At 47.3% G+C, this 17,460-nt stretch overlaps 1 protein-coding gene across 1 annotated transcript in view; it reads right to left on the bottom strand.

The window, feature by feature from the left end:
* LOC135919216 (uncharacterized) overlaps positions 1–16,254 on the bottom strand; it is a 97,893-nt gene extending 81,639 nt beyond the window's left edge. The window contains exon 1 of the mRNA XM_070538023.1: positions 16,246–16,254. The gene's annotated coding sequence lies outside the window, so the exon portion shown is untranslated. The remainder of the gene's footprint in view (positions 1–16,245) is intronic.
* Positions 16,255–17,460: the final 1,206 nt, after the last annotated feature.

Below are 17,460 nucleotides of genomic sequence, written 5' to 3'. Positions count from 1 at the left end.
TTCCCGTGACTCTACTGTGAGATGCGGGGTTGGGTACGAGCACGCACCTCTCTTCAGAGAAACTCTTTGACGCGGACTGGGAGTATTGGCCATAGTCCACTACGTCTGTGCTGGTCTTAAATGAAGCTGTTTGATGTCAAGTTGGCTCACTGGGTATGTGCCAGTAGGTGCGAACGTCTTTGATTGAACGTATTTGACGCCAACTTAAGTAAATAGGTAGGAAACACAGGGAATGTGTCGCTCTGGTATCACGAAAAAAATCCCTTAAACATCTCCGATGCTGAGCGGAAACAAGCCCATGTCGGAAGGGTTCCTCAAGGACGGCATCTCAAGGACCGTACCTGGGACGCTTGTGAGCAGGAGGCGGATGTGTGCTAGACGCTGCCTAAACAGCAACATGCCGACAGAGCTGATTTCTTCGAATGAATAGTAATCGTAGAGCGAGTGGTTACATTGTGCAAAGCTGAAAAGGCTATGATTAAGCAAACAAGAAAGTGGCCAAGCAAGACTCGAAGGAATATTCTGCCCGGAAGATCGAACTATCGAGCACTACTGACACAGGGCACTGTGTTGCTGCTGAGAATTTGCGAGTTGCGGAGGAAATGAGCTGGAACGAGTGCGGAATGCATTTTCAATTCATGAACGGCTTGGCTTGTTGGAAATGAATGCATTTTAACAGTGTGAGCCCATGAAACCGTAAATAGGAAGATAACTCTTGAAGAAACGATGACCACACAATGACCATGGAACGAAAAATGACAGGTGATATGTTAAGCGAGAAGGCAGCCAGCAATAGAAAGCGCTGACCGAACGGTGGAACAGATGCTGTATAAGTGTACCGTAAGAGTGTAATAGGTGCAAGAAACTTGTAGTTGCATTATTCTCGCTGAGATTAGGTAGAAGAACTAGAGTTGCGCAGAAGATAGTACAATCTATAGACCGAAGTAACTCAGTGGATGGGGTTTAACATAAGGACGATGTAAAGGCCGGAGGCGGGAGGGGGAGTAGGGGGTATGAGGCCCCGCCTGCAGTTTGACCACCTGGAATATTTTAACCTGCACCGAAATTTGATCCAGACTAACGTTTGCTTGTTGTTTTACCCTTCCGATACAAGATAAGCTGCGCCACTTTTTTCTTTTTTACTGAGGAGCGTGCAACTCTGGCTCCTAATTCACATACATCCCCCTAGGAATATGCTTGAGGAGAAGAGCTTACGATCACAGCATTCGACTAGTAACAGCCTTTCTGGAGCCTACTCTTGGAAGGAAACGAACAAAGATGTCTTTACAAAGCGAAGGGTTAGACTGAGAAAAACGTGCGAAGAGCTGGTCTTACACCATGATACCCAACAAAGGTTGCTTATGATCCTGCCTCCATTACCGAGGCAACACGCCGTCATTAAACAGCCCAGGAAAATGTACGTAAATTCACCGCATCTTGAGAAGCGCGCATTTTTTGACGCCCATCAGTGAACGTGAGCACATGAAATTGAGAACGCTTTGACCAATGAATCGTCCTTCGGATGACTGTAACTGCATATAAAGACTGCGATGAGGAATCGTATTGCGAAATGTATACGAAAACGTGTTAAGTAGTCTGTTTTACATTAAAACGCGTATCGGTGCTGTCGCAGCATTTATCTATTGAGGAACATCTGGTCATAAAAATTTTGCTGGAGATAATGCGAAAGCCATCATACCTCCGAGTGCCAACCGTTAACATCTAGTTTCAAGCGATCGCTATAGGATAAACACCGCTGAAAATCGAAAAAACTTCGTCGACGAAGGCTCTGCGTATGGAAATAGTGCATCCGCCACACTTGAAAAGCAGAAGCATCTGAGCAAGGAAGGAGTGCGTGAAAGTTTTGGATTTTACTCTCAGTCTTACGCGAGACGTACACAGGATGCGAATCTGTCAAGGGTCTCTCACCTGTCCAGCGTAGCGGCGATCCGCGGCGCGGTGTGGTCATAGGGGATGCCTGCCCCGATCACTGCTTGCTTAGTCCGCACCCGCGGGGAAAGTGGTTCTCGGGGCTACCGTGACGGCGTCCAGCTGACAGCGTCCAATTAGCGGCCGCAAGAGCGCTGACCCTAATGAACGACGTAACCCCCGGACGCACTCCCCTCCCGTACGAACGCATCACCCCTCGCACCTTACGCCACAGGGTCCGTGGCCAGCCAGCCGTGGAGGGATTCCTCGGTGCGCCCCCTCCCCCCCCCCCCTCCCGCCGCCGCGATACCGTGCGTGCACGTGTTTGTGACGGACGCCGAGCCCATACGAGAGACCACACGGGGTTGCGTCACTACACATTGAGACGGCTACCACCCTGGCCGTGATGTAACGGCGCCGTTCGCTCGAGCACGCGAACTTCTTACCTCCAGATGGCTGCCAGGAAGACGCAGGGCGACGCTGGGTCACTTAAGCGGCGAAGTTTGGCAAAATATTACATAGCGCTGGCTACCGCACACTTAGCTCGTGTCACCCGGCACGTCATTCGCAAGGCCGTTTTTTTATTTCCAGCCAGGACGCCAAAAGAAAGCGCTATCTAACAGAATATTACCCCTGAACTCTATGCTGAAACGCTTGTCTTGAAACACTTGATCCTTCCCGGCCATGGCAGCCGCATTTCGATGAAGGCGAAATGCGTTTTGTCTTGAACCGCTGGGTTATTCCCATTATTGGTATAGCTGCAACACTACCGAAGCTTGTTGATGTAGTTGAGCCATCAGTATAGACGTGTAAGCAGTCGCTGTATTTTTCGTACAAGAGGAGTAAGTTGCTTGAGCGCTGATGCTCGCAAGTCCGACTTTTTCTGAAGTCCTGGGATTGTAAGGTTTACTTGAGTACGGCTCACACACGATGGAGGAATCGAAGGTCTTGCCGCAGGTGCGCAACCTGACCTGAGAAAGGCACGGTGCGCGAAGATAGTTGCACCGAATGTCGTGCGTGGCCTTTCTACTGGGAGACTTGCGAGGTGATGGGTAGGGGTCCGGGCGAAGTGTCCTATGTGCACACGCATTGTTTTAAGAGTAATGTCCGTTCTAATAATCTAATCTTGAGCGACTGCAATAACTTTAGTCGTTGACGCACTCCGCGGTAGAACAAGGCGTGTCTTGAGGGCTTGGCCTTGGATGCTTTGGATTGTATTTAGGTAAGTTCTGCAGGTGTTGGAAATTATTACTAGGCTGTACCGGAGGAATCCAATAAAGGGAACCATGCACAGTTGCAGCATAGATTGTATTGACACTCCCCAGGTCTTTCCTGCTAAAACATATGGCAAATTCCTGTCAGGAGTTTTCTCACATAATTTCACTGAGGGGTCCAGGAGAGATTTGTGTCAATAACCAGCCCCGAACATCTCTCACTTCTGCTGTACAAGATCAGCTGTCCGTCGATAGGTATCACATATCGAGACATTGCTTTTCTGTTAAATTCCACCACTGCACACTTTTAACATGATAATGGAAGTCCTTGCTCTCGAAAGTAGGATAATGTTAAAGTGGCTGCTTTCTGAACCCACGCGCGAAGCTGCTGTGGCGTAACACCTGACATCCAAATACAAATGTCGTCTGCATAGATGCAGAGCCAGATGGTGCATCAGAGGGTGTCGGAGAGTTCAGTAAGTGTTAGATTGAAGACTGTTGGGCTCAGTACTTCACTTTGAGGCACCCCACGGTTACGTTAATGCTGGGAGGCCGAGTCATCCTCGGTAAGTATGAAAAAGGATATCTTATGTAGATAGCTAATAATCCAGAAATAGATCCTGCCGCCAAGTCTCACTGACTCTAACGCGTTGAAAATCGCTTCCTGCGCTGCGTTATCGTATGCTCCCTTAACATCCAGAAACAGGGCAGCAGATAATATTTTACAGAACTTCTGGTGCTCGACGTATGTCACCAAGTCGATAACGTTGTTTATGGAAGAACGGCCACGCCTGAAATCGGCCATTGCATCTGGATATACCTATTAATGTTCGAGGTACCATTCTAGCCGTGCTAGAACCAGCCTATCCATTAGGTTTCCTGTGCAACTGACAAGCGCAATTGGTCGGCATGATGCAATGTCTACAGGCGACTTGCCAGGCTTCAGCAGTGGAAATAGGCGACTTGTCTTCCATTTCTGGGGAACCATACCTCTCTGCCAAGAGCTGTTGAACAAGAGCAGGAGCAATTTCCGAGCCTCTTCGCCAAGATTACATGGTGCGCGGTAGGTTATACTGTCGGGTCTTGGTGAAGATGAACCTTGCACAGGGGAAGTGCAACTTCGAGCTCGTCCATGGTGAAAGGACTGCCCATGCGGGGGTGGCGTGAAATCGGTGAGTCGGGAAGCGTCGATGTTCCAGCGGAACTAATTTCGCCAGCAATCCTCCAGCAAAAATCATCAGTGACGTCAATCTCTCTGCCTGATACGCCGCCTGCCTACCTGCCGCCTGATACGTTGGTTTTCATTTTCTTTCTACTTCGGCCAGGTGGGTTACAAAGCTCGAAATCCTATTTTCTGCTCTGTCGAGGCTGTTCTTCATGTCAGCAATATCAGCTCTCACAGCCTGTTGACCATCCATAAGTTTTCTAAACATACCTTCAACAGCAGGTCCGCGATTTAACTCAATATCTCCACATAGTTGCAATTTGCAAGAAAAAAACAACACTCATACACTATACTAATACAGGTTTGTGGGCACGGCAGAATGAGTAGAAATCTAGCATCGCTACGCACAGGGTAGGGATAACTAACCTGTACGATGCAAACAAATCGCATTGTTCGCGATCTTGGTCGATGCGCTTCGCCGTGCCATTGACGAGACCTTCACTTTTATACTGTGGCTGCGCGACGATGATGCTGATGATGATGCTGTTGACGAAGGGCAAAGACATGAGAGGGTGGCACTGATGAGGGGTTCCACGGATACCACGAACAGTTCTTCATATGTGAGACGAGAGTTTTCGTTGATCCAAAGACTCGCAGAATTACATCCATGTTTTTGATGCAAGTTTGTCCATCCGACGCTGAATTTTACTTTGAGTTCTTCAGGCCAACCTCAAATCACGTACAGACTTTGTACGCCTGTATCTTCGCTCTGCACAACGACGAAGTGCATGAAGCTTCTCCAGTTCAATTTCGTATTCAGTGCGTGTCGATGTTTTCTGAAGCGAATGCATGGCAGCCTCTGAAGCACCCTTTATGGTGTCCTCTTGGCTAGAGGAGAAGTCAGCACGACATCCGTCTTCGACAATTGATTTGAGCATCGGCCAGTCGATATATTGAGTGACGCCGGTTACCTTGGAGCCCGTGACCCCTTCAGTCCTAAGATAAGTTGTTAGGTGGTCCCTTCCCCACGTTTCAATATCCGGAAACCACCTGACCTTGTTAGTGAACGAGCGTGAAACAAAGATGAGCTCCAGGCAGCTACAATAGGCAGCTACAGTAGATAATTTAACAAGCACAGTTCTTGTTCGGAGGAAAATGACGCTAATCTTCTGCCCCTGGAGTTTATTTTACAACTCCCCAGAGATAGTGCTGGGTTATAAAATCTCCAGTCATCACCAAAGGCTGCGGAGTCGCTGTTATGATTCGCCGTAACCGCTCGCAGTCCAACATACTTGAGGGCGGTATGTAGGCTCCAACTACTGCGAAAGTGAGCTTGCCTTTCTTCAGTCACACATACGTACTGGTTTTCTTGGTCAGGTGGCACTCGATGATGGACATGCGTAAGATCACGTCGTGTGAGTACGATGATCTTGCTGCATTTTTCCTGGGTGGCGGACATGAAACACTCATACCCAGACAGACTGATGTTAGCTGATAGGGGTTCGCACATGACGATGATGGGGAACTTGGCTTCAGGAGAGCCATGGTTTCAACCAACAGCTGCAAGTGCTGGACTCAAAGTGTCCAACGCCTGTAGTGCGCTTTGCGCAGATGAACATATTAGGTTGTTAAGTATGACGCGAATGGCATTCATGCACGACCAGAGAATGTTGATGACCTGGAGATCATTAGCCAGCGTCGCTTTAACAGTTGCCGAAGCCGCCGAGGTCGGTGCATTTTGAGGTAACTTAGCTGGGTGTCGTGCCCTCGGTAACACAGGCCATTATTCAGGGTGGGCGAGCCTTTACGCTTTGTTTGCTTTCCTTGCGTCTGTCTTGGTGTTGCTATGCGTTGATGCGGCAATCCTTCTGATGGAAGATGACGTGTCACTACCTGCTGCTCCGGTATTTCGTGAACATTTTTGGTGTCGATGCCGAAATCTCCGAAGAGCGGCAGCAGCCTATTGATGCTTTGAATTGTCCCGCACCATTCGTTTGAGGATAGCGAATTCCTTCGGCACCCGTGGGCAATCATTTGATGAGGCCTTTTGAGCACCACTGCAGTTATGGCACTTTAGAACATCTGTGCTGCAAGTGTCTTCTGAATGGGACTCAGAGCACCGCTGGCACACGACGTTGTTCGCGCAGACACCCTTTACGTGGTAAATCTTGCAAAACTTGAAACTCTGGTTGGTGGACATGTCCTGCTGTGACGTGGAAAGCAAGGCTGTCTTTTTCAAACAATATCTTCACACAGCGTGTGTTTCCGAGTCTGAAAATTCTCATAAGGAAAGTGCCTTCTGTCGCTGGTTTGATCAGTATTTGCAAGTCGTCATTCGGTATGGCAGCGTCGACGTCATAAATGACACCCGCAGTGCCATCGTCGCCTGTAGGGATCATTGATCGCACCTTTACATTGTCGATCACAGTTATATTATCTAGGCCTTGTAGGGCGCTGCGAAGGAACACGTCAACTGCCAGGACATTTTTGCGCAAGTTAATTTCACGTCTTCAATCTCATTTGGTGAGATTTTCTCGAGCAAAACAGAAGGGACCTGCCTTATTAGGAGCCGCATATTGGTCGCCGGCTCCACGGGCATGAAGAACACAGTGGGCTGCCAGCACTGCGGTGCACTCTTCATGGTAGAAGCACTTGACGAAGAAGATGCCATCAGCAATCTCCTTTTCGCTGATCTACTCATCACGACTTTGAAGTCATTGTCCAACGAGTCGTAGCTGTCCGAGCGTAACTCGGGGTCTCGCTGTATGTATCAATTGACGCATTTCCACGTTTCCTGGACGTTATCCGACCTGACGGCTGCGCACCAAGAAGGTCCTCGAAGATGTCTTCGTCCATCGCCTCAAGGAGGGAGCAGCTCCCAGAAAGGCGGGGAAACAAAGCGAAAAAGGTGACCCAAACGTACAAGCGTTCGATTAAAGAATCACTTCGTGTGTATCCGGATTAACGTGCTAGATGGCACTCACAGTTGTGCATCTGATGGCGGAGTCGCGATAAATCGGCAAGTTGGTGCTTAAATAGTGAGAACGCCCTCTAAAGAGTAACGAGCTAATGATAAATTCTGGCTCAATACGAATTCAGGATACATTTTTCTGCACGGACTGTTCAAGCTATGCTCATAATAAATGCGTGCGTTAAATATTTCCATTTTTTGAAATACTAAATTCAAAGGCGTGCTGTACAAGAAGGTGTGCTGTCATGTCATTGCCGTCGGAGAAACACCAATGTTACGCTGACTAAAAGCAGTCGGTGTCGGCAGCCTGGAGGAAAGGGGGAAAGATGATGTTTTTAAAGAGAAGCACTCTTCTTGCCTCTTCCTTCGACTTTCCCGCTGCTTCTGTCTTACCGAATAGCGCGCACAGAGCACAGCAATTCCATATTTACTTCTCCTATGGATGTGCTGGCTGCTGACCTTGTTTTTTACAGAATTACGAATAATACAACAAATGGCACTTAAATATCCTCATTGCAGCAAATACATGTTATCAAGAACAAAACAGCATAATGCAAATTACTAAAGATGAATCATCCGCATGAAAATGCTTGCACGCTACGTTTCGGGTTTCGTGACGATGTTAATATTACGTCGCTGGGTGGAAAACAGAAATAGTTTGTGTAACAGTCCAACATGTTGTCTCCCACGAATGGAAAATCAACTTGTCAATATGCGCGTGGTCGCCATAGTCGCAGCTATGTCACCGCACGGAGTTTGAAAAAATTGCTTGAGGGACAGCATTCTCGGCTCTAGCGCAATGCGTCTAGTAGATTGCGCCCGAGAATGGTGGTTCTGGTTTAGGCAAATAGGATCTCGCCCATCTCTTAGTATCTCGTGCATATGAGAAAAGTAAATTTTTACCATCAGTTAGACGGTGCATATATTAAAATAGGGCACCATCCTTAGATTGTGTCCTGCGTGTATATACTCTGCACCTTCAGCGGTTACAATTTATAAATTGTCATAAATGTCGTGATTTAGCTAAAGTTTAGCTAGGGAATAATTCTGCATCTCGGTTTAATGAGCAGATATTGTCCGGGTCTTCCAGCAATGAAGTTCAACGATTAGGAGTTGTGCTATCCGCCACACGGAACCCTTAAATATTCTTGACAGTCTAAAGCAATCACTTGAGGACAGTGTTCTGATTAGCCCTAGATACTGAAAACCGAATAATAATGAAGTGAAAGCTAGAGAAAAAATGCTGCACCTGTTGCATAACAACCTTTTAAGAATGCTCTGCGTCGGGACGACCTGAGAAACAACGATGAGAATCGCATTCAACCGTAAGCGTGAAGAAGCCAATATCATATTCTGAGCACTTTGAACATTTTCGGGTCAAGACCCGTCGACTAACGACCTAACAGTTAAACACGCAGTTGCCGACAACGTTTATTTTAACTTGCTAGGACAAGGAGGAGGAGTAGATTTTAATGAAGAGGAAGGAGGAGAGGTTGGCCTGGAGAGCGTGTCTCTAGCCTACTGCTCCTCACTGGGGAAAGGGGAAGTAGGAATATAGGTGGCAGGTGATTATGTTATGGTACAATGAGCTATATATACACGTTGTCCAATACGTGGATGCGCACTGTAGACAGAATGCACGCAAGAGTAATCTTGTCCACACAATAAGTTATCGCGCAAAGACATTTCGCATAGTCCGCACGTCTCACAGGCTCTAGAGGCGATCGTCTAAACCTGTTTCGCGTAGAAAGTACAAGAGTAACTTTATGGCACGTTGGGCATAGTCAATTGTTTTTCACGCACCTAAAATTATTTCTTGCGAAAAGAGGCGGGAGTGCAGGCAGTCGACACTAGACAAGTGTTCTTCGTTCGGCTGCATATTGAGGGCACACGCAAAGTACGTGAGTCTCGGGAGTGTGACAGACGCTATGGCCAGGGTCCCGTGCTCGGCCAATTTTGTGAAGGTATCGGTTAGTGTACGCCACACCCAGCCGTAATCGATGGATCAGTGTTTCCTGGCCTCCACAATTGAAGTGGAAGCCGGAATCGTAAACCAGCGTCAAATCTATGGAAGCGCTCCTGCTGATGTTCGGTGTTGTCCCATTGACGCGCCATCGAGATTTTGATGGAGTTATGGAGCAAGGCGTTGATGTCATACCGGGAAAAATGAATTTTTATTATGTTTTCGTCAGTTTGCGCCTCTTTTAATTCCGCGTCAGCCTGTTCATTTCCAGCTATTCCACATGGGCTACGAATCCATCGCAGAACTGGTATGCCTGGATTTAGACGCCTCAGCAAGCAGAGACATGATATCATAAACCAGAAGACTACATGCGGTTATGTGAATAATGTAATTGCTGATGAGTTGCAGCACTGGTTTTGAGTCACAGAACACAGCCCACTTCTCAAGGCTTTGTTGCAGTATGCAGCTAATTGCTTCTCAATCTCCGGTCACCTCAGCTGCTCTCGACGATGTTCTGTGTGCTATCTTGAACTGCTGTGCGATGCCCATTCCAGGTACCGTGTAAGCCACCTCGGAAATGGTCTGGTCACAGAACCACCTGCAAAAACATGTTCGGTACATCCATACACGTAAGTAACGTAGGATAACGCGATATACTTGAGCCCAGCAAGTGGCATTTTTGACGTCTTCGTTATTCCGGGGATCGAGAGTCTCACCGTTGGCTTTGCCATCGTCCAGTGTGGAACTTCTGGTATGTCGTGCGGTTCGAAATCCGACGGCATTAGGTCTTGTGACAACACGGCTTCCGAGCAAGGGGCGACAGGCCGTATGCTTGTGATTTTCGTAAGTGGATGATTCCTGTGTCTAGTCAGTAGCCTTAGATGCGCTCGCAATGACTCATATTGCAGATAAAACTGAGCTGGGTACGCGCGTGCCTCTGCAATAGTGCTCCAAGTAGACGCACATCGTGGTAGCCCTAGGCAAATTCTCAGTGCGCGAGCTTGAGCACTTTCAAGCGTGTGTAGAACTGTTGTACTAACCCGAGAAAGTAAAGGCGCAACTGTAGCGGAGGTAGCCAACAAAAAGTGCCTGGTAGAGCTGCAGAGGGGATGATTTGGATGGCGCACACGTTTTTCCGGACATATGTCGAAGGATTTGAGTAGACCTGTCTCGATTTTTCTTAATGGAGAGATGTGCTTCGACCAAGATAAGCCACGGTCGATGATGAGTCCGAGGAACTTGCAGTGGGTTGCCGAAGGTATAATCTTCCCATCAATCCTAACAGGGCAGCAGGCTATTGCACTCCATGTAAATGCCAAGGTTACACTTTTTGTCGGTGAGAGCTGCAGTCCTCGACTGTTTAGGTATGTCGACGGTATTGACACCACGCGCTGCAGTTTCGTTTTCCCATGCAAGCACGTTAAGCTCGTGGTCCATATACAGATGTCATCTGCGTACACAGAGACCAAGACTGCGCCTGCGAGTTCTTTGACGAGTCTAACGAGAACGACATTCAATAAAGTTGGACTCAGTACACTTCCTTTAGGCACCCCACGATGGACGGGATGCTTCCTTGCTTCGCCGTCTAGAGTTGTGATGAATATCGTTCTCTCTTGAAGATAGCTGGCTATCCGCTGATGCATACGACCACCGATGCCATGTGCTTCAAGGGCATTTAAAATTGCATCATGTAGAACATTGTCAAAAGAACTATTGATATAAAAAAAGATATCAGTTGTATAGTGGATAGGTGATCACTACCATACTTTTGAGCATCTGTGCACCAGGCAGCAGAAGACGAAAGACCAGGCGAAGCTATAGCTAAATCGAGACAGCTGCTGTACGCTGTACTGGAACAAAGCAGCGGTAATTGTATACAACCTCGGCTACCACCGCTGCTTACAGGCTGCCTTGTGTAAGATGCCTAGAACGAGTGACGCTCTGCGGGTGGTAGCGCAAGAACGCTTATGAAAATTAATAAAAGATTTTAATTGAGACGCTAACTTAGCACAGACCCGTTGCACATGGCGCTAGCGATAGCCACTCGAAGCAAACTATCAATCGGTGTCCCGGACAAAAGCGTGCTTCACGCTGCGACCATGCGTGTCAGTCGGTGCAGGAAGCGCCTTGACACTCGCTCAGAGCAAGCGCCACCGCGCGATTGCCAAAGCGACAGTCTTCGATTTCCGCAGCGCCAGCGACGGGTGTCGCGGCGGTGGCGGAGCGGCTGCACAAAAGCGCGCCGGAAGAAGCCTTGACACCGGCCGCCGAGCGTCCCTTTTCGAGGCCCGATGTATACAGCGAGCGCTCGGCATGCGCGGCGATTGTCTGGGCCAACTGGGTTGCCCGCCGGCGAGACCTGCGACTCCAATGCCGACGGTCGCAAATTAATGAGCGTCGCCTTAAGGCCTTGGGGCTCTTGGGACAGCATGCGTGCGCAGGTCTTGCGCGTTCGTGGGCGCGGCCGTGGAGGCAATGGTGTTGGGGCAATGATGGCGCTACTACCTTGTAAGACGCTTTGTATTGAGTATTATCACACGTTCCCTTCGGTACTTTTTCAAGTGTCACTCGCGTGGGAAAACGTAAAGTGTTTATCTCGTATGTGTAGTTGGATGCATGGTGAACAGTATGCAGATAGTTTCATGGTATTTTTCCGGTCAATTGTTCAGGACGTCGGCACTAAAGCATCCGTCGTGTCCATCGCGTCCGTTTCAAATAACACGGCAAGACACTAGATTTCACGCCGTAGCCATGAGCGTGGCCCAGCGCGCAGTCTTTATGGTTTGGTTCCTTGCGCCTATAGCTCCGCTTCCTATGGGGGATCGGCCATTAATCGGGCGGCAGTAGGCAAAAAAGGGAAGATAGTTCAATCGAATTTTGTAATTTTGTAATTTAGGAATGATATTAAATGAATACAGCTCGTTAATATCTACTTTCAGGCTATATTATTTTAAAATTTTGAAGATGTTTGTGTTCACATTGGCTCTTTATGTAGGTTTTACGTGCCTGCATGTCCTTCCTTCCCTTGTCTTCCTTGTTCGCCAAAGAAAAGTGACTTTTTATGGCAACATACTTATTAGCAGACACTTACGAAGTGGCAATATGTATAAGTGGTGCTTTAAACAACTAACCATGTGGTTTAGGTAAACATATAGCTTTTTATGTTCATAACGTACCACTAGGTATTGAGAACTCAAATGAAAAGCACGTATGTCACTTGGCTGTTTGTAGGTTTCAGGAGGATCATGCGTAACGTAGGCAGGTTTATAGCACTTGTTCTGTTCTGAACGTGCGTCCCAATGATCTTGCAGGACAGCTAGAACGTTCGTATAATGATCAATATCAGCCTATTTTATTTTCACTTCGAAACGACGGCCTAAACTACAATTTCCTCTCGTACAATTCCAGCGTCACACTACTCCACGTGGACCAGCGTGTTGTCTCATCTCATCAAACCTCCTTTAATGCCTTGCCGCTGACTCGTATAACCGAGGGGACGCCTAGGGGGTCCTGGCACCCCTCAAAATTATCGCCACGGCAATATGCTGGTTAGCAGCAGTTTACATATACTATGTGTCAGATCAGTCAGATAGGGTCGGCGTGAATCCAGGCTCGTATGGTGGACGCGACCTGGTGTTCATGGCCGTGTTGATGATGGTAGGTGATACCGAGCGAGGTGAGGATGCGGTGGCCTGTCGCTGTGAGAGTGAGTTTCTCCAGATGAGAGCGGCGTTGGGCCTCGATGAGTTCGTCCAGTGTGTTATAAACGACTAGTTGAAGGAGGAGGTCAGCGTTGGTGCAACCGGGGAGGCAGAGAGCTAGTTTATAGACTCCGCGTAGGGGGATGTTGACTTTGGTTTGCTCAGCCTTGTACCAGTTTAGATACGCAGCAACGTACGTGATGTGGTAAAATTACGAATGACTGGATTATTAGGAGGAGATTCTACTCTTTCATATCCCCCACGGCGGTTGGAGACCCACTACAAAAGTCTCATGGTGTTGGATGTATTTATCTTGTCGCTTAAAATTTTATTGTGGGTCATAGCTTAGTGCACTATTGTTGGCGCGGAGATGCACGGATTTTAATTCATACCTTGCTTCATTTCTGCAAATCCTGACTATAGGAGAACAAGCGTATTAGAAGTACTGGCGGTGGCTGCGTGATTCGTTTTCAACATTGTTTTCTCCCTTCAACATTGTTTGAAATTTGCACTGTAAGGACCATGCACATATACTGTTTATTTAAATATATACACAGAACAAAGCTTATTATACATTTAAAGAGAAGGAGGTACCCAATTAACAATTATTTCTAAAGGTATGCATAGGCTATGCTTAGAGAATGAATATGTTGCCGTATGTTCACCTCGCTTCAATATACATTGCGTGCTTTTTTTGGACCCTGAAAAAAAGAACCTGTAGGAATTAGTGCCCCATTCGGCAGAGTCTTTTATGGACGGCGTGTGAAATGCACGTCAATGATACGTGTGTCAGTATCGCTTCTTTCCAGTAAGCAAAGCTAACGACACTTCTAACAATTCACTTCTAACAATTACAACATTTATTACGGATGGAAACATCGTTACTTGCCTGCAGAGGATCATAAATCTATACAGTGTGTCCCAATTAACTATCATGCACCAAGACTTAAAAAAGAAAGTAATGCGTTATCGAAGAAAACCTAGTGCATATTGTTTCTAGCACAGTGGAGTAATTTTTCCAGTAATATTTTTGTTGCTGAGATTGAATGAGGTAATTGTATTTAATTATTAACTCGAGACGTACTATCATATTTATAAAAGTGTCAATGAGGCATTTGTAGACACAGCCGACTGCCGTATTTCAGCGAAGTACTAATTGAGTGATAATATTTTTCCAACTGATAAATAAACCCGGCGATGTATGGCGAGTACCACGTGACTGCGCCCTCGAACAGGTTCCTTCCGAGTTAGCCAGAAGGAAATGAAGAAAATGAAGAAAAAAACTTCATCGCCTAAGCATTCCATACAGACGGTTAAGCAGTGAAGCTGAAACGCGCAGCCTAGTGCTTATCACTGGGTTAATCCCGACGCTTCATTAAGCGAAGGCTTGGTAGGCTGCCGGATCCTCAGTACACAGTTGCTGCTTGTGCTCGGCTACACACGAGCCTGTTATTGTGTCCATGCTGCAGCACAGAGTCGGCGTAGACAAGCTCGTTCATGGTTCTGTTCGCGGCGTTGCTGATCGAAAGCTGCCTGCTCCTCAGGAGTACGTATGACGCGTGACCTACGCATTTCGGAGCCGCGGAGAAACTGCTGCGCGCCCTCTCGGCTGTGACGGAGAGCAATGACGTCACCACTGGCGCAGCTAATAGCACGCGTCTCTCACTTTTTTTTTCGTGGATTCGCATGGGGTCGCGCGGGAGCGTTTTTCGGCGTAGACGCAACAGACGGATGGACGAACGAATCGGCTAGCCGTGCACAGCTTCACTGTAAAATATGGCTATCGAGCTAATGCTTTATCTGCCGCGTCTCGGTCGAAGTATCACGTCGCGTTCAGGGTTAGTTGGAAACAAGCTGTGATAGCTGCTGTGTTAGCGTAGATAAAGTGCGCGGATGTTTTTTTTTTCGCCACAATACCTATCCCCACCAAAGCGAATTGACAACGTTAGTGCGAATATTTAAAGGTGCATTTTGTTTCATCCCAGTTGCCATGTCTTTCTATAATGAGCAAAAGGTATAAATTATCCTTGCCTTGGGAGCTACAAATGACAACAAGAGGAAGGCGGCAAATATATATGTCATGGTAGTGTGGCGATAGACCAAACGCGTCGACTATCATCAGAAGTGATAGAAACCGCAGACAAACCGGCAGCTTCAAGAAACAGTGGCGTATGGCTCCATCTTTGAATCCTAGCCTCATGCTAGCGTGCCCTCATGTCCTCATGCTAATGTGCGGGACGTGGCCGCGCAGGTACAAACTTCCAAGTCATCAGTTTTCCGGATTGTAAATGACGCCCTTTCATCCATACTACCTTAACCAGCACCAATGCTTGAAAGGTAGGGACGTGTAGAATCGTCCAGATTTCTCGGATTGTGTCCTCACACAAGCCAATGCGTTACCGGATTTTTAAGCAACATCATGGGCACAGTTGAAGGCAATCTTCAGAGAAACGCCCAGGTAAATTTGCGTAATGCACGCTATTGGAGCAACTAAGACGTCCAACACCCGAGTAGTGGCACGAGCCATTGCTGTTGTGGATAGTTTTTGCTCTTACAGATTTGTTGACGAACACGAAAAATGCACACTACCCTAGCCGTAAACAGTTTCGGCTGTAAAATAAGAACGTCACTTTAATTTGGCTTTGGTCTGAAGAAAGTTTCTGGCGTGAAATACAGCTGCGCGCGCAATCTTTCGATGTGGTGCGGGCAGATCCGGCATTTGGAAACATTATATATGCCTATTCCATTGCTTTTCGCATTTAGTGCTTGTTCAGAGCGGCGCTTCGGCCGCGTTATCAAGGGGCTTTTGTGATCAATGTGATCAGTTGGCCTTGAGAGAGGGATAATAAGTGTGACGAAGAAAAAGGAGGAAGAAATAGCTGCGAAGCCGCGAAACCTGTGGTTGGTATTCCTTCTGTACCATTATCACGGTAATGCGCTGTCTCTTCGGGTTTGCGTCAGGCAATACAGTTGCTTTCGATCAGCTTATCTCAGGGCGCTGCATTATGATGCGGGTAGGAGTGCAGTCGCGTGGTATTTTTCATATTTCGCGAGGTTCTTTGCCAGTCGGAAAAAAATTGCACGCAATTAGTACGTAGCTGAGAACACAGCAGGTAGATGTTATTTGGGGGAGCTTGGAGGTGCCTACAGATGCCTCATGAAGAATTTTATAATTGGGACAGTACTCGAATAAAATGAACAATTGCGATTGTCAAATTAAATATCAGGAACGAAAAAATTACTGATGGCTACTCCACTGGCAGTTGGGCGGTGGTGCGCAGACAGTACAAATCGTTACACACCTTCTGGTTTTGCAGCTCGCTGTCCTTAGCTCGGCTCACGGAAAACCGCGCTTATCAACTTCGTGGACGGACGCTCCACTGCAAGTTTGGTCAGCGTGGTCCTGCACCTGCGCTTGGATCTTCACGTGACCGCACCGCCAGCTGGCCATGGAAGACGCATAAAAGGGCGGCTTCACCGAGTGGGCGGCGCAGTTCGGCGGTGGTGCACAGACAGTACAAATCGTAACACGCCTTCTGCTTTTGCAGGTGAGAACTGGTGTTACTTGCCTTTAAATTTGCTTCTGTTCTTGTGCAATGCTGCCGAACACAGCGTGAAGGGTATTTGCTTTGCTAATGGGGGAAGACTCCGCAAAGAATGCCGGAAAAGATGTAGAGAAGGACTCAACTGACGCAAAAGATCTCAAAGAGATGTCGAAAGTGTTTGAAAAGTTCAAGCGTGATTTCAGAATTGAGATGAGGGAAATTAAAGACAGCCTAACATTTTGCTCTGATACTTGCAATGAGGTGAAAGATGCAGCATCTGGTATTAAGAATATGCGAGCTGAAATGGAAGAGCTTATCAGGCAGACATAGAACTAGAAGTAGAAAACACGAAAGTGTCACAAAAATGCGATGAGCTGGGGCGGTATCGGCGCCTAAACAATCTTAAAATAAAAGGTGCCCCGGTGGGAAATGATCCAGTGGCTGTTGTAACAAAGATAGGGGAAGCTGTCGACATGACGATTGATCCAGCTGACATCGACACATGCCACTGGATTCACACTCCTAAACCAGGTGTGCAGAAAATAACCGTTCGTTTTGTCAAAAGAATAAAACGTGACAATATTCTGGCGAAGTGCGGAAAGAAAGGTTGGATAGTTCTGTGTTTGGGAATAAGAAGAAAATGCCCATTTTTGTAAATGAGCATTTGACTCCGAGGGCCAAGGCTTTGCTTGCAACGGCAATACAGAAAAAAGAAAGAAAATGGCTGGAAATTTGTCTGGACATCTGGTAGCAAAGTGCTAGCACGCAAAGATGAAGGTTCACGAGTGACAGACAGGGCGGATGAGGCAAGCCTGACTAAAATAGGGAACTGAACATGTAATTTGAAACACGCAATTGAAAACGGTTTATTATGTCTGATCTTGTTAGTTACCGTAAGTATGATAATGTTGCAGAATTTAATAGTGAATTACACTCAAGCAAGAACTTGTTTTCTACACTACATATAAATTG

This window comes from Dermacentor albipictus, chromosome 4 (assembly GCF_038994185.2).
Source record: "Dermacentor albipictus isolate Rhodes 1998 colony chromosome 4, USDA_Dalb.pri_finalv2, whole genome shotgun sequence".
Classification (NCBI taxonomy): domain Eukaryota; kingdom Metazoa; phylum Arthropoda; class Arachnida; order Ixodida; family Ixodidae; genus Dermacentor; species Dermacentor albipictus.
This window is presented reverse-complemented; position numbering and strand designations above follow the sequence as displayed.